We start from the raw sequence: 19,701 nt of genomic DNA, 5'->3' as shown, positions 1-19,701 counted from the left end.
TTTCTTACTTTTAAATCAAATTGCAGTTGCAGTAGACAAGCATTTCCCTACTGTGCCATTTATACAATACAGGCATTCCACCACTGATAACATCTGCATTATATTACTATAATGCCCTATGTGGTAGAAAGTTGTGCACAAAGCACCTCTGGTCAAAAGCGCTTGCTGAAAGTATTCACAATGATGAATAAATAAATCCAGATCTCGTGGTATTTTTCCAGAATAGTGCTACCTACATGGAATAAAGCCCCAGACTGACTTCTGAGTACCCAGACATCTTTTAAGTATTACTGCAAAGTCTACAGTATGTCCTCCTTACTATGAAAAAGAATACATTTATTCAGTTTATGAGATTTTATCCTCCAAATAAATTTCAGGAAAGATTGGTTTACTTGTTTTAGTAATATTATTTGATAATGAATTCATTTAAATGTCATGACAATGCTGCACTGATTAACCTGGAAAAGTCCTCAGTTTAAGATAAAAAAAAACTTCAAAATCTACAGGCCTACAGAATTTTATTTTAGCCTACTGTGTACATTATACCTCACTACATCATTTAACCTATAACAAAACTGAAAAAAGTAAATGCCAAAAGCTTGAGGTCCCTTGTGGACTTGATGAATCGTGGATTTGGACAGTCGCAGCACGCAGACTGACGTCCGGACGAGAGACTGTTTGCACTGTGGACAGATGTGGGTTGTGGTCGCTAGGTGGAGGCAGTCAGGCAGGTAACAGATGGAAATGTTCACTGCCCTGCTTTATCTTATTTACTCACACACACACACGCACGCACGCATGCACACACACACAAACACACACACACACACACACACACACACACACACACACACGTGCAGCAAAGACGTGATCGTGAGCTTTTTGAAACGAAATGAAAGTACTGCTTTACTGTCCGTTTTGTTCGGTTGGTTTCTTGGTGTGTTATGGAGGAATAATTCAGGACCGGATGGATGCCATGTGCTAGTAAGTGAGGACCTGACATTCCTCTCTCTCTTTATTTCATACTTGAAAACCTAAATGAATGCCACAAAATAACGCATGTCAGAGGGAAACTTAAACAATTAGCTCTTTAGTTAGTTAGTTCTTCTTACAGGAGTATTATATAGGATGTAAAAAGCATGATAAAGTAAACTGTAATCAAACTTACTAGTTTAATACCTAAAATCTTGCAGAAATATCTGCCTCAGCAAACATGATCTCCGTGCAAAAGCATGTCTGAGTGTTGTAGACACTGTATAAATTTAGTGAAACAATACCAGATCAATATATCATACCTTACAAAAAATTCATCATCTATAACTTTGACCACTTTTCCTGTTTGACCAGACATACTTTTACAACAGGTCAAACATCTGTAGGAGGAAGAGTCAAATAAATATGTCTTCCTTTTGGTTCCTGATTTTTTTCTCAAAGGAGAACACAGGACATGTTATTTACAGAGCAGATATGCTGTAGTAGACCAGAAAAGCTATTTAACTCGTTGGATTTTAAAGATAGCCAATAATATTACGTAACTATAGTGATTCTATAGTGAGTCGTAGAAAAAATACAATGTAGAATAAAAACAACACAGAAAGTATAAAATAACCATTAATATAAATGCATACAATATAATGTATTCAACAGAAGCTATAACCATAGGAATGTTAAATTCATTGATGAAAACACAGTTTGGTGTATGTGTGTACGAAGCAGATATGAAAGACATCCTCAACATTCTGAAGTTAACAGTGAGTTACTTGAGCTTCTTCTTTTAGAAACCTGAGCAAGTGTTACACCAGGTTCAGACTACACAAAATTTTTGTGTGATAAGATACCATTATGTCAAGGCAATAATAGAGTCATAAATTCTTGCCGTGACTTGGCCAAGAGACATGACATACTTGGTACCTGACCAATTAAAGCTTGCCGTTTTTCACAACCTGTATGATGTCATTGGAAGGAGGTGCAAGGGACTGACTTCCAGGAACAAGAATGTACAGTACAAAAACAACAGTGTTTGAAGCAGTGTTTATGGTGTGTGTTTGTGTGTATAATCTAGCTGTCTGGTTGCTATAGTGCCACAAGCCTTCCTCTGTTTCACAGTTCTGCCTAGCAGCATGAGCAGCACCAACAAGTTGTTTAGGCAATTTAATCCTGCAATAGGCTCCCTGGATTTGGCTAAGCCTTTTGGTTTAGCAAAACTCCTCGCAACCACATATCCAACACCACCTCAACCAACCAGTTTACCTATGCACATAGTGGTATTGCTAAATCAAGCCTCACCACATGAAACGTACTGCATTTACATCTTTCAAACAGAACAAATATCTCTCTCCAAAAATGTCAGCACAACTGCAAACACTACTACCAATACAACAGACCACACCAGATGCATTGCAGGCTGCATATACAATCTAGAACATATTAATGTAATCATAACAAGCAGTAAAAATTAAACACTGACTGACCCTCAGAGGTGTCAATGCCTGGTTTTCTTGGCAGCAAAATTCCTGATCAACTCCTTAAAGTCCAGTTCTCAAAGAATGCCACTCTCAGTGAACATTAGCATCAGATGGCTTAGTCTTTCCTGATGCATGGTTGAGCACAATCTAGTCTTGACCAAGCCAAACTTGGACAATAATCGCTCCCCACTGGCACTTGTCATTGGCATTGTTGGGAGTACATGTAGAGCGATGTCAACATTATGGAACACAAACTGTAAATTCCATCTTCGTATTAGATTGAGCAGTTGAAGGGCAGATATACTGTATTTGTTTTCTGGTTGCATTTAAACTCCCCGAACTTAACGGCTTACTCAGCAATTCTTTCCTCCAAGTCCACTGAATATTTCCTCTGCTGCCTCAGTGCCAGTATGTGGATCTCACTGGCAAAAGTAGAGGTGAATGTGTTCAAAAAACTGAACCACTTCTGAACATCTTGATATGAGCACTATCATCTGTCAAGCTCCCCCAATAGTCTGTCAATGATGGTGTGAACAGCGATGCAGATGCATGTTGCTTGTAGGGCAGTGCTCGCTCTCTGAAATCTTGATAAAATTAGTTACACACAAATGCTGTTTTAAGCATGCACTTTTTCTTGTGTAGAGCCTGTGCTTCATTTCTTGTAGTCACGTTTTGGTTATCACCCTCCATTATTTTCTGCAATGAATGCTGGATATTAGCATAGTTCAGAGAGAGTGCTTTTGAGACCTCAGAATGAGCTGACCATCTTGTGTCAATCTCTTTAATACAAGCCTGCAGACCTTTGTAGGTGCCAAACATGTTAATAGCATTATCATAACGTTGTCCATGGCAGTTGCCCATATCAACTCACCAGGGTCAGTGTCGCATGGATCGGTATCCTCACTGTCATCTTTGGTGGTCTCTCCAGCTTGTGTGGTGGCAGAAGCTGCCTTTTGGTGTTGTGAATAGCAAGGGATCCTGTTGTTGAAGCACTTGTTTCAGTTGTTTCAAGTCAATGTCCGGCCCTGGTGGTGCTAGTATTTGCTCTACTTCACAATCGGCATTTTGTCATAAGAAGGTCATCTTTTTAGGTAACGCCACTCTCTTGAGGCACTTAGCTAACATTAGCGCTAGCTGCCTCAGAATTTTCAAGTGTCTGAGTCACATGACTCTCACCGACTACATGGTCATTTTGAGCCCTTTTGAAAAATACCAAACTTTGGTATTTTTTAAAGTAACTCCTGGTCTCGCTTTTCTTCTACTTTTTGAGCCTTTTGCTTCTGAGCATCACTCTCATGTCTCCTAAACTCTGCCATGTTTTTTTATGATTTTCTTCAATCAAGAGGTTGCCGGAGCAGCTCATACATTGCCACACTGTGACACCAAACTGACCAATCAATCAGTACACATTATCTATGACATTAGCACCCACAAAAAGTAATTAAATAATTAAATGTAGGCATCTGCCAAATTACTGTAATTAATTTTAGCTGTTGCTGATCAGATCAAAGACAGATCTGTCTGTATGCAAGCAATAATTTATCCTCATGCAACAATCCCTTTCCATAGAAGTTCAATTTGCTCTTTGTCCTTTTTGCTTATATGCAAAGTGGATGCCTTGGTTGTATTCTATTTTGATGTATTGTTTGCATTTACTACAATGTCAGAGTGTAATCACACATTGTATGGTACTGTTCAATGGTAAATGGTAAATGGACTGCACTTACATAGGGCCTTTCTAGTCTTCCGAACACTCAAAGTGCTTTTACACTACAAGCCAGATTCACCCATTCACACACACACACTCACCCTCCGAATACGGAAAGCTACCACACAGGGTAATGGTGCAGCCATCGAGAGCAATTCGGGGTTCAGTATCTTGGCCAAGGACACTTTGACATGCAGACAAACTGCCAATCTTTCGATTAGTGGACGACCCGCGCTGACTCCTGAGCCACAGCCAATCAGTCCAGGCCTCTTTCAGTGCTTTGATAGTTAAGCTGAGGTGATCTGTTTTGTCACCACAGCTAGACGTTTTGTTATAAATCATTGCCTCAGCAACATTTCAGCGCTGATCAGTATGTCTCATCACTGTATATTGAAACCTCAGATATTGGAATATTTGGAGCATTTGGTTATTAAATGAAGATTTGCAAGCTGTCCTTTTAAGTAAAATGTCCATTTCTACTGACTTCTTCTGGTTAGATATAAAATATTGAGTTGTGTTTAAGGAGGGGAATTGTTCTGTAGCACATTTTATTTGCTGAGTGTAGGAGAGAAGATACAAAAGCATTGTTTCACTGTTTCCACAGTATATTTGGTGTCTATACTGTAAGTCCATGTGACAATGGTAATGACAAGTCATTTGAGCGTACTCATTTCCTACTTGGCTTTGACATGCTACAGAAAACAAAAAAAACCCATCATGAGTCCAGGGCTAGACAACCCATCAACCATACACTGATCTAGAATAACAGAGTAACCTTTGAGTCCCTACAACTGGCTGTTTATGCACAGCTTGTCCACAATCAATAAGGTCTGTGAATATAGTCGCCGGTGCTAAGCAAAGTGTCTCTTAGCTGCTTGTTCTACTTTTCAATAGTAGTCACCTTATTCTCCACATTTTGAATTAAGCATTTTAGCACCACATTCCCAGACATCAAATCATCAATTTGCACCTGACTTTATTCTGGGCTTGCTCTGAACTTGCCCAATTCCTCTCTCATGACATCCAATATCTTAAACTTTGCAAGCCTTTTATCAATGGATTGCAGTAGAGCAATTTCTACCTCCATTGTTGGTTCACTCCCATCACTGTCAGAACATGCTCTTTTGCCTGGGGAGGGTCAGGTATCCTCATTGATATCCTTTAGAATCTTCTTGTGTCTTTGTTCCTAAAATTTGTTTCTTTCTGAAACATGTTCCCATTTGCTTTTTGATAGCTCATCTCCATAAATCTCTCCAGCTTTTCAATACACCCACTGGAATCCATATTATGTGATCAGGCCCAGTTTTGGGCCTGCCAACAAATTGCAGTGGAAGCAGCAGAAGGGCTTCCAGCGGGAGCAGGCCGGGGCAGAGGGAATCCACTAAAAATCACAACTCTTAGCAGTTTGGTAGTACGACTTATCAAAAACACTCAAACAGTATATTTGTTTCTTATAAAAATCTTTGAGAGATATTAAATATACATTTAAAACAACTTGCAGGGCTAGGAGCTCAAGTGCATGGGAGCCAAAAAGTTCCCATGCACCAAAGTAAAAAGTTGAACTGGGGAGTAACTGCTGATTCATCGCCAGGGGGATCATTTACAGCTGATGCTGTTTTAACCCTAAGCATTAGGAATAAGCATTCTATCCCTGACAAAGTCTGATGTGGTGTATTTTTACAAAGCAAAACAAAAAAAATTGAGACTCACTTCCAAATCTGAAAGTAATATGCCAAGAAAATCTAATTTAACTTGAACTTTAAGCCAACGTGAAACAATGTGTTCAGATGAAGAATTGTGGAGACTTCCAGTTAGAGCACTTGCTAATTTCTAAAATGAATAATTTCTTCTAGTTTATTAAGTATGATGCACTGATACAGATTAAACAGCTCCACCTCGACCAGCAGCAACATCAACATGTTTCTAACATATAAAAACATTTTAAAAACGATCTACTAAAACACTGCTTTCACTTTGAGGAATTGCGACATATGAGTATTTCCCACACTTTTTCCTCTACAGTTATAGGATAAGCAGGGCTGAGTTATGCTGCTCTAAGGGTGCGCAAAAAAATCGATTCACATAAGAAACGCGATTCTATCTCTGCCGATTCAGAATCGATTCAGAAATTCCAAGAATCGATTCACATTTTTCAGTCTTGCCTCGGCGCTTTTTTTTCCATTTTTTCCTGACATGAATTAGCTCGCTAAATCCCATAGATGGCGCAATGACGCCGCCCTGGACCCAAATCCGGGGGCAAGAAGGAAGTGAAGTGTGTGTCATGGAGAGGCTGTGGGCAATGGAGTACCTGACAGAAAAACAAATACAACCTGGTCCATCGGCTAAAGGCGATCATTTGGACAAATCCTGGATTTTTTTAGGCCGAAGGGAAGAAGGGGCTTGACAAAACTAATGCCATTATCAGGCGCTGCAACGCACTTCCGCAGGTTTGTGCCATTGTGGGCTTAATTTATTTGTAACCACTGTGAAACAGTAAGACAATAACGTTTTATTGATCTGATTCACCAGCTTCCTCACTAACGTTACCAGCGCTCCCTCTCTTCAGTCACTCTCTAGCTCGCTCGACCACTGCTTCTCTCTCCCGTCTTTTTGAAATGAGCAAAGCCTAACTTTACTTTTAACGTTATCAAAGGAAGAGAAATGTCTTCCTAGTAATGTTTTTTGTCATATGGCAGGTTGTACAGCGTTACAGGTTGCGTTTCTCCAAAAGTTGATTCTGGCTCAACTTTCTCGCTGCGGCCCCTGCAGCCCTCCACCCCCGCAGTTTAACACACAACAGGTGTGCTGCCAGCTGGTTATCTGAGGACGGGAATGAGAAATTAATTATCTCTCAATGAAGAACGTGGTCTCCTTGAAGCTTATGACAAACTGCCAAAAACGAGCCAACAAGATGCAGCAGCGTAACAAGCGTTTAAACAGCTGTTCTGCATTTTGAAACAGTCAATAAAATTCAGTAAATAGCGAAGCTGCCCGTTTCATTACTTTATATTCATGTAGTAAATATACAATTATCAATTAGATGGTAATCTGCATGAGAAATTAAGAAAAAGAAACAAAATTAGTTAGCCTATAGGGATCAATTTTCTTGTATGCGCTTTGCAGCTAAATGTAGCAGACAGCTATTGTTTGTTTGATTTTGTGAATTGAAGGAGGAATTTAAATTATTTGAGGTTTTACACTTAGCAGTTTATCTTTGCAATCATTTTTATTTTTGTATTAAGTATTCATTTTACCCTTTGTCTCAGGGCCGCTATTAACTAAGTGGACTAAAGGAACATAAATCTTACTCAGGTTGACATTGAGTAGTAAATGTTTACATTTGATTCAGTGTGATCTTTTTTATTTGAGACCTATAAAAGTGTCTGCTGCAGTCAAATGGAAAGAGTAACTCAAAACATCAATCTAGAATCAAATCTATGAATGTATTGAATTGAGAACTGATATACAATCGCAAATCGAATCAATTTTGAATCGCGAATCATTTTGAATCGCAAATTGATTGTGAATGGAATCGTGACCCCAAGAAAACGAAGCGAATCGTGAGATTTCCTGAATCCTGCCCCCCTATTGATTGAACAGTCTATCATCCCAAACAAGATGACAACTAAAAGATGGTTTCTGACAGTACATTGTCGGCACACTTGTGGAGGCAACCTCCTTCAGTTTTTTTTTTTTTTTTTCAGTTGTTGTTCTGTTACCCAATTTTATACCTATTTTTGGTGAATGGATATCATGTCTCCTTTCTCATAAGGTCTCACAAGGTCATACCAGCATTCAGCCAGTGGGTAGGCACAGAATCAACAAATAGTTACAACAATAATTACACACTTTTTCACCTCTCTTAACACCCTCTCTCGCAATTTTGTTGTTGTTGTTGAATACAATATCATCATGTACTTCCACCATGAACCTGCATCTGCACCATTGCAAACCTTCGACAACACACACACTTTATGCTTTCATCACAAATAAATCCACCCAAGAGGAATTTTTAGTTTGGAATTCAGTTTTTAAATAGTTTAAAATTAAATTATAACTGAGTTCCTACAAGACTTCTTAAGTTAGATTCTTCTAGCACAAAAAAAACACTGTCCTGATAAGAATTACCCTTACTGATAGATTCCCCGAATCTTGCACAAACATTTCCTGTTTTTCTCTTTCAGAGAAACATTTTATCATATCTCTCTCATGCATATTATCTCAGTCGACCTCATGCATCCTGTAACAGTTCTTGTATCTTGTTTGTCCATCTCTCACTTTTTATAGTCAAAAATAGTATTTTTCAAATTATTGTCAAACAGAAGTAATATCTTGTTTGTGGTCTACTTTTTAAAATTTTGACACAAATACTGTAAACATTCTTACTTACTGGACATTTCCTCACAAATGTTTCTACCTGTGGGCATTGACTCTAAAGAGAAACACACACCAGCAGCATATGATGCCTGTCAAAGCACCCACACCTGGAAACTGTTGGTTGGTCATTGTTGGTTGACATGTGTTAGCCTATTTATAAGTGTTGACACATGTCAGCTCTTCAGAAACACAGCAATTTTAGCACATTTACTTTCCAGATTAACACCTCTTCTCTTCCGTACCTACACCACTTCTTGTTCTTCTTCTTTCTCTGTCATCATGTTGTGTTCAGTGTGTGCAGCAATTTACTTGCGTCAAAGGCAATTATGTTCTGCATTGCTTCTTATATGTACCTAGGGGTACACCAATCTCTGCCCCATCTTCACAAATCGAATCACAAGACATTTGGCACTAAGCCCTCTTGTCTTCTCATTAAATTAACTTTATTGTTGGCATTTTGTATAAAAGTAGAGGTGAGGGAGTATTACCGTAGTAAACATCATATCAGATCCTGATCTCCTACAGCCAGTCAGCAAATCTGTCAAGGAAAAGGGTTAGGGTTAGGGTTTTGGCTGTCATCAAAATATGGAAAAGCAAAACCCAGTGACATGTCAGTGATGGGCAAACTATTAACAAGACTAGGTCAAACCTTGGATATGGCTGGACTGTGTATGTTCACTGTGTGAATTGTGGCCAGTTTGTTATAGGGATAGTCAGTGGTAGTGTCTATAATGTGAATTCCTGGATATTAAATGTTCATCTGCAATTTTCTGTAGTGATTCCAGTGATATTTGTTGTTAAACAAATATAACTATAACAGACAATGAAGTAGCAAAGCACATAACATGGTTAAGCTATGTTTGAGTCAAAAAAGAGTCGATTATCATGGAGGCTGCAGTGGAAATTGTAAATGAAAAGTTTTAACAGCATTTTGGGTGCAAATTTAGGAGGCTTATCTCTGCCCAGTTCCTGCAGTTAGTCAAATCAAGCGCACCTGCAGAGCAGCCACGTATGACCTACTGAGCAACAATCTGGAAATTTGGGAAGAATTTAGAGAGAATTAATACTTTAGTTATTATTTAACTACTAGGCACCTGTTATGTTATTACAGGGTACAGTATGACCATAAAAAAAATCTGGATGTTTCAGGGAAGATGGAGTGATGACTTCTGCAGCATTTAATAAATCTGACATGATTTTATTTCAAAATGACCTTATTACCAACAAACAGGCAAAAAACATTGCTCCTTTTTCATTTTGGGGTACTGAAAATAATTATGGGGTACATCTGTGCGTTTATTTCGGAACAAAGGTCCAGGGGACAGTGTGTTGTCATGGATGCTGTCGGCCTCTGAAGACTGTCTCAGCTGTCATTCACCTCACCAGCAAATTTCATCACTTGACGCTCGTTTATGGCATCATGGCTCTGCCCATCATCGGTGGACACAATTCATCCACCAAAGATGTCACTCACTTGTGTGTAAACACATGTTGACAATTGTGAAGTCATTAAAATGTTGAAAATCTTCTCCCTGGCATTACGGCTCTTCAATGTACAAGCTTATCCTTTTTTCAGCTCTGTGCACGGTCTCCTGTCAACCCAGGAAAAAATATATAGCTAAAGCTAATATAAATACGGCTAAAGATAAAACATGAGGTATGAATCAGAACACATATATATGGTTCATATACTCTTCTGATTACAAACTGTGTAATTAATGTAGTTTGTTCTTCCATGTTTTAAGGCAAGTAAAATTGAAACAAACTGTTCTCACATTGTCCTCTGTAGTTACAGAGTAAGTTATGTTGGTTGTTCTCCTCTTGTTACATGTAGTTACAGGGTAACTGCAGGGTGTGTGGGCTGTAATCTTAAGTACTACTAGTTCCCCTCTTGTTACATTTAGTTACAGGGTAATAACAGGTTGTGCGGGCTGTATTTCAAAGCACTTCTAGTTCCCCTCTTGTTACATGTAGTTACAGGATAAGTACAGGAGATGCAGGCTGTAATCTAAAGTGTACATTGTACATCTTCAATCATATTAAAACCAAAATCTTACATCCTTAACTTAATACTTAATTGAACATACTTCTTATTTAAAATAAATTAAAAAAAACTTTGAGGAACAAATAGCATTTAATTCTTTATTTCTTTCTTTTTCTTGCATTGCTTCTTCATTCTTCTTTTTCATCTTGATGAAGATGACAGGGTTGAGGTTGAGATGAGGGGAAAGAAGCCGGTGCACTGTGGCCATTTGTGTGTCCACGTTGTAGAGAAAAACTGTTAGTTTCAGTCTCTTGACCGTAGTTATAGTGTGAGATATCTGGATTTCTGACAAGTCTCCCACTTGGTGAAAAGCCATTAGAATCAAACTGTTAGCCACACAACTTCAAAGCCATCATGGCTACCATTCTAAATGTGAATAAACACAATATTAATGGGCTACGTAAGGCTATACAGGAAACATAATTTCCAGTAATTGCTAGTTGCCAGCAAAGTCATGACAAATTAATATAAGCTCCAATGAGGATGTTGAACGTTTAGCCAGTGCAGTAGCAGATTAACTTAGTGTAGGTTGCTATGTGAATAAAATCACATGTTTCAGCTTCGGTAAGACACAAACCCACAAGCATTGTACTGTATTATATTGAATTTAATGACATTACTATTACAGCAATCACTAGTATTAGCTTGTAAAAACTGCCCTTTCAGCTGAGCGCACAGCGTTAGCTTGGATGTGAAGTCCGGTAGCCAACAAATGATTATGAAGTTGACAGTCCAACAGCATCTTTTATTTATCAGTTATTGCTTCTCTGCATTTAAGACCAGAGCTGAGAGCATCAGAGCTCGGAGCAGGAAACACAGTCACTCTGCGTCACGCTTCTGTCCTCCGCTTCCATCATCTTGCACCAATTCATTTTGAAAGAGCAACAGCCAATGAGGAAACTCCAATACTCCGCCGGCCGACCGGCTAACTAATACTGTAAATGTGCAGAAATTCCTAAGTACATATTCTATATTTATACATTGTGTCAAAGTTTTTTTTTTAACTTGGAGAACCATAATCTTACAGGAAATCACTGTAGGTAAATAGGACAATTTCATAAAGTAACTCCTAAATAGCCTAAATTTACAGTGAAATTTAGCTATTTTTGATGTACTATGTTTGTTTTTCCACTGTCTAGTGAACTTTTTTTTAATATAATAGTTCTCTAAAATGACAGATTAATACTGTAAATTGATTGTATTAATGTAAATTGATTTTATGTACTTACTGCATTTTAATACATAATTTCTTAGTTACTATACATGAAAAAACAGTATTTTAATAGGAAATTACTGTAGATAGACTGAGTTGTTTCATAAATTAAGTAATAAATGCCCTAAATTTACAGTGGTTAACCTGAAAGGTAGTTGTTTTTAATATGTCAAAATACATGAAAAACAGCCGTTTTCCAGCAGTTCAATGCACATTTATCAACAATAATATGCTGTAATCTAATCAATTTTGACTGTAAAACTTGCTCTATATTTTTTTGTAATTTTGTGTTATGGTCAATTACTGAAATTTGGCAGTATCCATCTGGAAACTTTGCTGACAGATGTTTTACTGTTTTTTTTTTTTTTCTTCCAGTGTACTCTATTCTCCAGAACAATTACAACTGACTAAGTGTTTTGTACGACTAGTGAAATGTCTTGAAGTAAAACCCCAGTGATTTTGATTCCCATGATGCACTGAGCTTTTCTCTCCTCCCATCCCTCTCCCACTGTACACATTCATGTACCATAAATGCATGTTACTAACTTGGCATCTTCCCCAGAGTTTTGTGCTTTCTCGTCTCACAGGTGACCTTCAGTTGGTGACCACACAGTGCCTCATCCATTGATTTTGTAGATTTATTCCTTGCCCGAGAAAACTGCGTCACTCCTTTCCAAACTGTTCTCTGTCATTTATGGTCATGAATTCCAAACTCAGATGACATGACATATAAGTTTTCACATGAGTTTTCACATGTTTCACCAACAAGCCAACAAACAACATGGTGCACACCCCTTATGCCAACGTGAATGGACAGGTTTTGTTAGTTATCTCATACCTTCATGCCACTTCATGCACTGCCTATATTAAGCATGATTACAGCCTTTGTCACTATGGAACATGCACAGCCAAATAAAACATGACCAAAACTTGGCACACTGAGTTCATGTCCTCTGTATGTTCTGTTTTGTTTGGTCAGCCTCCATTTCTGACAAGATGCAAGCTATTTAATGTGACAGTGAACGTTTTCTAGTTGATTCAAGTTTAATCTAGAATCTTACATACTATTGAGAATTTATCACGGCAAAAAGAGAAAAACAAAGAAAACTAGAAAATGCAATTTCTGTAGAAATTGCGTGTGATTGCTGAGAGCGAATTTAGATTGCATAACTGGAAGCTGAACACTATTGAAAAATCTAGCAAGATTAAAATCAGCAATGGGTATATTTGAACCTACACCCTCATGTTTGTAAGACAGACATGCTATGTATAGAGCTACCATGTCACACAGCAATACCAGGCCAGATTTTGGTATTTAGTCTGTCAATTGCATGAAATTGACAAAAAAAAGCTGTTCAGCTCAGCACAGCTCATTAAGCAGATTGACATCACCTGGACTCCTTCATCTCTACTGAGTTCTGCCCTAAGCAGGGCTTGAACTCACAACCTTTGGATCTAAAAGGAGTTGAGAAGTGACATGAGCGTAAACCACTGAACTACTTAGACAGGATCTATAGACAAATATTTTATCAAAATTTCATATTGTGTTTTGTTAAGATGTCATATTCACCTCAAAGCCATCCATAAGCAAATTCACACATGGACTTTAATCCACACTTCATTCCAAAAAAATCATAATCATGGGAGAGCTTTACATTTTTAAGTGGCAGCCTGATTATATTTAGAACCTGAAGATCAAAACCATTAAAATAAAATGTGCTTAAGCCAGAGGTGCTGCCAACCACTACTTCTGTCATGATAGTTACTATTCCAGAAATTTACAGTAATTGAGAAGCCACTTGACAAATGTCCGTGGTAATACAACACTCTCCCCACATTTCTCTTCTCAATTTGAGCCAACACATGTTTTGTCACACACACACTCACAAGCAGCCATGTCATGTTCATGTGAATAGTGTAGTTCACTCCTTTGAATGGGAGGAGATTTCTAAGAATTTAGATAAGATTTTTTTCTCTGTTTTTCAAGAGTGTGTGTGTGTGTGAGAGAGAGAGAGAGAGAGATAGAGAGGGAGAAGGGTGGGAGGTGCAATGTAATTTCCTTTTTTGTCTTGCGCTTATGTCAAGCTGATTCTGCTCACCAAGTCTGCTGAGCGATAGCAGAGAAGATATAAAACCACTGTAGAAGAACATCACAGACAGTCTAACCGGATCTGCCTCACTTCTCAACAAACTCTTTCATGAGGTAAGAAAGCTTTTTAATTTGAACCCTGTTGCTGCATGTTTATTTGAATATGCATTATACTTTAAGTACATAATCTTGTCTAAACTTAAGAAAAAAGAAACTTGACATAGATCTGAACGATAAAAGCAAGAAAAAGAATTACTTTTAGCCAGAGTAAATATTTAAATGTAATTACTGAGAGTTGAAAACTTTTTTGGATAGGCAAAAAGCAAGTTGGTATTTTCAAAATGCTGTCTCTTTTTTGAGGCTGCAGTGGAGCAAGTGGCTTCATCTGTAAGTGTACCTTTTATGTAAAATTATACCAGTGTTAATTGCATGATGTTATAATAACAGCCCTGTGAGGGAGAGGAAAACATACTCAAAGAGGGACTGTGTGTGATGGGTTTTGTTAAATGGTTTAGTGATCTGTTATTTCCACAGTGTCTGGACAAGGCAGGTACAGAGTGATTAAAACTGTACTAATCAACATTTCTATATCAACAGTGGATCAAATGACTACTGTACATTTACTATGTACAATGTGAATGGGCTCCCTAACAGACAAGTGTCTATCTCTGCAGCTCCACAGCTTTTTTAGCCTCTTTAAGTTCATTGTTTTAGTTTTCTGGCCCACAAACTCTCAACAACTCTGTCTCTGTTGGGTGTGTAAATAGGCAGCTGCTTACTAACACATATGTCACTTAATCATCACCTGTTAATGTGTGATAAAATAAAATAATAATAATAAAAACCAAAGACTAAACTTAAAAATTAAAGCTAAATTTTATAACATTACTCCAAATTAAAAGTTAAAAGCCAGATTAAAAAGATAGGTCTTTAATTTCCTTTCAAAAATACAGAGAGAGCTTGCCATTCTAATATCCAGAGGCTGTGCGTTCCACAGTTTAGGGGCATAGCGGTGGAGGACCTTACTGATCTGGCTGGAATATAAAATGAAAGAAAATCTCTGATGTAGGGAGGAGCGAGGTTATTTAAAGCTTTATAAACAAGTAAAAGAACTTTAAAATAAATTCTAAACGATACAGGAAGCCAGTGCAGTGTCTTCAACAGTGGGGTGATATGATCCATTTTCTTTTTAGGTAATCCAGTAAAAAGGGAATTAAAATAGTCTAAATGGCTAGTAATAAAAGCATTAATGAGCATTTGAGCATCTCTCTGAGTTAAAAAGGTCTGACTTTGGCAATGTTTCTGAGATGAAAAAATTATATTTTAATGACCTTGTTAAAATGAGAATTAAAATTTAAATCAGAGTCTAAAATCACTCCCAAGTTTGTGTTTGTGTTTTAAACTGTTGACTAAGCATTGAGTGCAATTTTTCTCTTGCCATTGTGGGTCCTATTAAAAGAATTTCATTTTTTTCCTAATTTAATTTTAAAAAGTTTTTACCCATCCAAACATTAATGTCAGTTAGACTGGTAATGAGAGCATGCAATGCATTGGGGTCATTTGGTGATACAGCGATGTACAATTGCGTGTCATCAGCATAAAAATGGTAAATAACAGGTGATAGTTAATAATGTTTCCAAGTGGGAGCATATATAATGAAAATAAAATCATCAATGTAACACTTCACAACAACAGTCTCTTGACAATTATTTGATGTAAAAAGGGTGGTGTTAAAAAAGACATAAGAATGATCAGAAACAGGGACTTTGGCAATGGATGAAATGTCAACATCAATACTCCTAGTAATAACTAAGTCCAGTGTATTTCCATGAATGTGGGTGGCACTCTGTACATGCCGAACAATATTGAGACAAGCAACAAGATCCAGGAAATCCAAAGCCCTTGAATTAGTGCAGTCATTGACATGATGATTAAAATCAATCAAAAATTAAAGTAAAATGTCTTTATCATGACTGGAAAGAACAATGGACATAAACTCATAAAACTCAGATAAGAAGCTGCTGTCATGTTTGGGGGTCGGATAGACAGTCACAGTGAGAACAGGTTGGTGTGGTTTGATAATCATTGCTAAGTATTCAAATGAAAAATGCCAAAAGAACATCAAGTGCAGGTAAAACTGCTAGAGAAAATAGAGGCGATCCCTTCCCCTCTTTTATTTTGTCTACTGGAAAATAAAAAGGTGAAATTAGGAGAAGACTTTAACAAAGTAGCTGAAGCAGCTGAAGTAAGCCAGGCTTCAGTTAAAAATAAAAAGCTAAGACCATGTTCAGAAATAAAATCATTAATATAAGTGCTAGCTTTATAGGCTTCGGTTTGGGCCTCACTGGGCCCAATTTTCACTCGGTTGTGTATGTTTCTTCCATGATTAGGGATATGTGTTAGATTAATGTGCAAGGCTGAGCTGTTGTGAAGAGCACCCTGGTATTTATTTGTGTTATTGTGACAGCTAACTGTAACAGGAACTATTCACAGCTGTTGAAGTGTGGTAGGAACAGGCGGGTATTTTGATGTATTGACATTGTGAAATGACTGAACCACGACCAGTTCCTACATGACATGGATGTCAGTCTTTTGATGGTTTACAGGACTTCAGTGTGAGTTCTATATTGTAGGCTAATAGTTGTTAACTTATCTGTTGGGATGGAGTCCATCCCATGCAAAGAAGTCAGGTCACTTCCAGAAAACAGGGAGGTTATCCACAAAAGGAATTCCCATTACACGGCACAGTCCTTTAACCCTGTAAAGCCCAAATATAGAAAAAAATGAGCAAATTTTTTTTTCACCTTTCAGATGTTGTTGTAGGAGGCCTCTGATGCAGGAATTAAAGGGTTTTTGATTTTTTTATGTTTTAGTAAGTTTTTAGGGAAATGTTGTAATATTACAACGTTGGGCCTAGGTGGGAGCAGAATTTCTGTATTCTCCCTCACATTCTCTGAACAAATATACAAAACAACTAAGGGTTAATTTGCAGGGTTGACTTCTTATTTAGCCCCATAACAGTATATACTATGAATAATAATCACATAATAGTCATATTTTTATGAATAGTCATTTATTAATTTAAAAAAAAAAACAGAATAAAATTGTATTTACAAAACTGAATTTCATCTCCATCCCAGTGTTCAGCTATGTTCATTTGCAGTGATGGTCTTAAAGACACTTCTTTTCTTCTGAAAAGTGAAGATGAACATCACACTTGCTGCATAGCGTGTTGGTTTATCCTTTATTGCAGTGTCTATGGCGTCCTCTCTTGGTCTTCACTGGAAAATGTGCGATTGTTCAGCAAGCGATACCTTGTCACAGGGAATAGTGTGTTTGTTTGATTGGGGCTCGATGATATTCACTGGCTGGGAAGTCAGTGGGTTGTTGGGTTTTTTCGTCCACTTCACTGGCATCTTCATCTGCCCCTTCGTCACTTGCATCAGTGTTGTCTGATTCCATTTCAAAATCACTCTCTCCATTTTGGATGGCAACAATCACATCCTGCACACTGTATAGAAGACCTGTCTTTGCTGGTTGCATTCAGAAATGGAAAAAGTAAAAACAAATAATAATAAATATATGCATTAATTATACATATAAGTATTATATTGTATGAGATAACCTGAGGGAATAGATAGGGTGGTGGACCAAGTGTTCAGGACTGAGAGCCAAGTATTTTCCAGGCTAAATAATATCAGTGCAAATTAACTGACTTGCTGACTAGCCTATTATGTTCTCTACTTATCATACCTAAAGGAGTACTTCCATCCCCCCAGAACATTTACATCCCCACATCAGGACCATTGACACCTGTCCCTGAACAATGCAACAACCATCCCTCAAAACATTCAGAACAGTCAGAACCTGTTGCTAACTAATGTAACAGGCAACTAATTGGGCAAATGAACAAAAAGCCCAGGATCAGTTAAATGTATTTTTTTAACTTATAAGATACAGATACAGTTTCTGCTACAGATAGAGCTTCAAATACTGCAACCAGAAACAGTTTATTCATTTGTTCAATTCTTGTCTAAATTTAAAATTTTGACAGAGAAAACAAATTTAGAACTTAGTTATAGTGAATCATCAAAGAAATGATATTTCTATTAGTATTTTTTCCATATGTGAACATGTGAGAAGTGCAGTGTCCCCATGTCATGTGTGAAGTGTGCATGCTATTTTGAATACCACTCTAACCCAGCGTTGTAGAATTACAACATAGACATATCAAGCTCAATCATATATCATATCAAAAATCAAGTTTGATGAATGTATTCCACAATAATTAAGTATCTACATGTTCTAGACATTGTAATTATCACAAAAAATATTCAAAGCATGTTACTTACTTCTTTCTTGGCAAATCCGGTCCAATAAAAGAAGAATATGAGCTTGCCAGAAAGTTTGCAGGTAGTGTGAGTTCATGGCCAGATGGCCGGACCTATAAACACATTTACTATCCAATGGCATTGCAAGGATAAACAATAGGACCCATTGACTATGTAAATGTGGTCTTTAAAAAAACATTTACAGATGTTTTTTAGGAGAGCTAAAAGTGATTGTAATATTGCAACAGTGGGCTTTACAGGGTTAAGACAGATATGCAACTGGCACAAGTCATGGCAGCACAGCCTTGATATCACTGCAGCTTTAAGTACCAGCGGCACACAGAAATGCCCGCCTGTCCTTTGTAACTGTGCTGGGGGGTAAGCTCTCCCTCGCCGGATGAAACAAGACCGTGTTCGCCCGTATACAATCACCGGATCCGACAGAGACCGCTGCTGCTGCAACCCAGCGCTCTTACAGCCTGCAGAAGGAAGAAAAGGATTTCTTCACAAAGACGCGGTTAACTTCTCTTCCCTTCTCTTCTTCAGCTAAGTCGACTCCGCTGTTTTCTCTGCCACACCGCTGAGGAAGCAAGCTGAACTGAAAGACGAACTGAAACACACATCCTACTCGCTTTCTGAAGCGACCAAGAGGTCTGTCTGGGCAGAGATAGATTACATTGTGTGTTATTTTCAGCTTCAGTGCTGTTGTTTGTTTTGTGAATTGACAGACCACCGAGTTCCTTTGTGCTGCTACACTCCGAGGAGTATTTCAAGTTTGTTGCCTGTTTAGTTGTGTTCACCACAGTAGACTGTATTGTGTTTGTCCCCCTCGGGACTGCTCTGCTTGTGGCACCGTGAGTGAGAAAGTAAGTTGCTTTGTCGATCAGAAATCAACGAGTGTTACAGACTGCCATTGTATGCGCGCCGTCTGTGGACAACTGCTTCAGACATACACGTTCCTGCTTGTATGTGTTTTCACTGTACATAGCTGTATGTTTGCTCAGGTACAATTAGATTTTAGGATAGTGGTTTATTGATCAAAGTATCTGCTAACTTTGTTAACTCTGCTATTGCTTAATTAACACTTATATCTTTAAAGAGAAGTCTTTTGTCCTTATTGTGTATATTGTGAAAAGTGGCTGATTGACAGAGTCAGAGCTCAAACTCAAACCTTCTTTGTTCACCTGTGAATATTGATATCCCTCTAATATTAGCCTTCTAAGTGAACTCTTTTATGAGACTACCTTATTGGTTGGTTATTGGTCCCGGTGTCCGGGTGGCGCCCCGTTATTATTAATTCAAATTAATAATTGTATTAATTTTGTAATTAATAATTTGATAATTATCATAACCAGCTGTGCTCCTGACAGATCCAACAGTTGGTGTCCCCATGTGAGGCCTTCTAACAGTTGGTGCCTTGTATTAGTAATTCATATTAATCATTTTTGATTTCATAATTTATAATTATCTCTGA

At 37.8% G+C, this 19,701-nt stretch overlaps 1 protein-coding gene across 4 annotated transcripts in view; it reads left to right on the top strand.

Annotated features, from left to right (window-relative positions):
* The first annotated feature begins 711 nt into the window (after positions 1 to 711).
* LOC121906856 (interleukin-1 receptor type 1-like) overlaps positions 712 to 19,701 on the top strand; it is a 42,637-nt gene continuing 23,647 nt past the window's right edge. Inside the window, exons 1-3 of one of the 4 annotated variants that reach the window (XM_042426028.1) lie at positions 6,088 to 6,620; positions 13,893 to 14,010; positions 18,774 to 18,878. The gene's annotated coding sequence lies outside the window, so the exon portion shown is untranslated. Of the gene's footprint in view, positions 985 to 6,087; positions 6,621 to 13,892; positions 14,011 to 18,513; positions 18,879 to 19,701 lie in introns of those variants that run through there. The other 3 variants (XM_042426025.1, XM_042426024.1, XM_042426027.1) reach the window with 3 other exon arrangements.

Source organism: Thunnus maccoyii, chromosome 11 (genome assembly GCF_910596095.1).
Source record: "Thunnus maccoyii chromosome 11, fThuMac1.1, whole genome shotgun sequence".
NCBI lineage: Eukaryota > Metazoa > Chordata > Actinopteri > Scombriformes > Scombridae > Thunnus > Thunnus maccoyii.
Note: the sequence above shows the minus strand (reverse complement) of the source record. Positions and strands in the feature narration are given on the sequence as shown.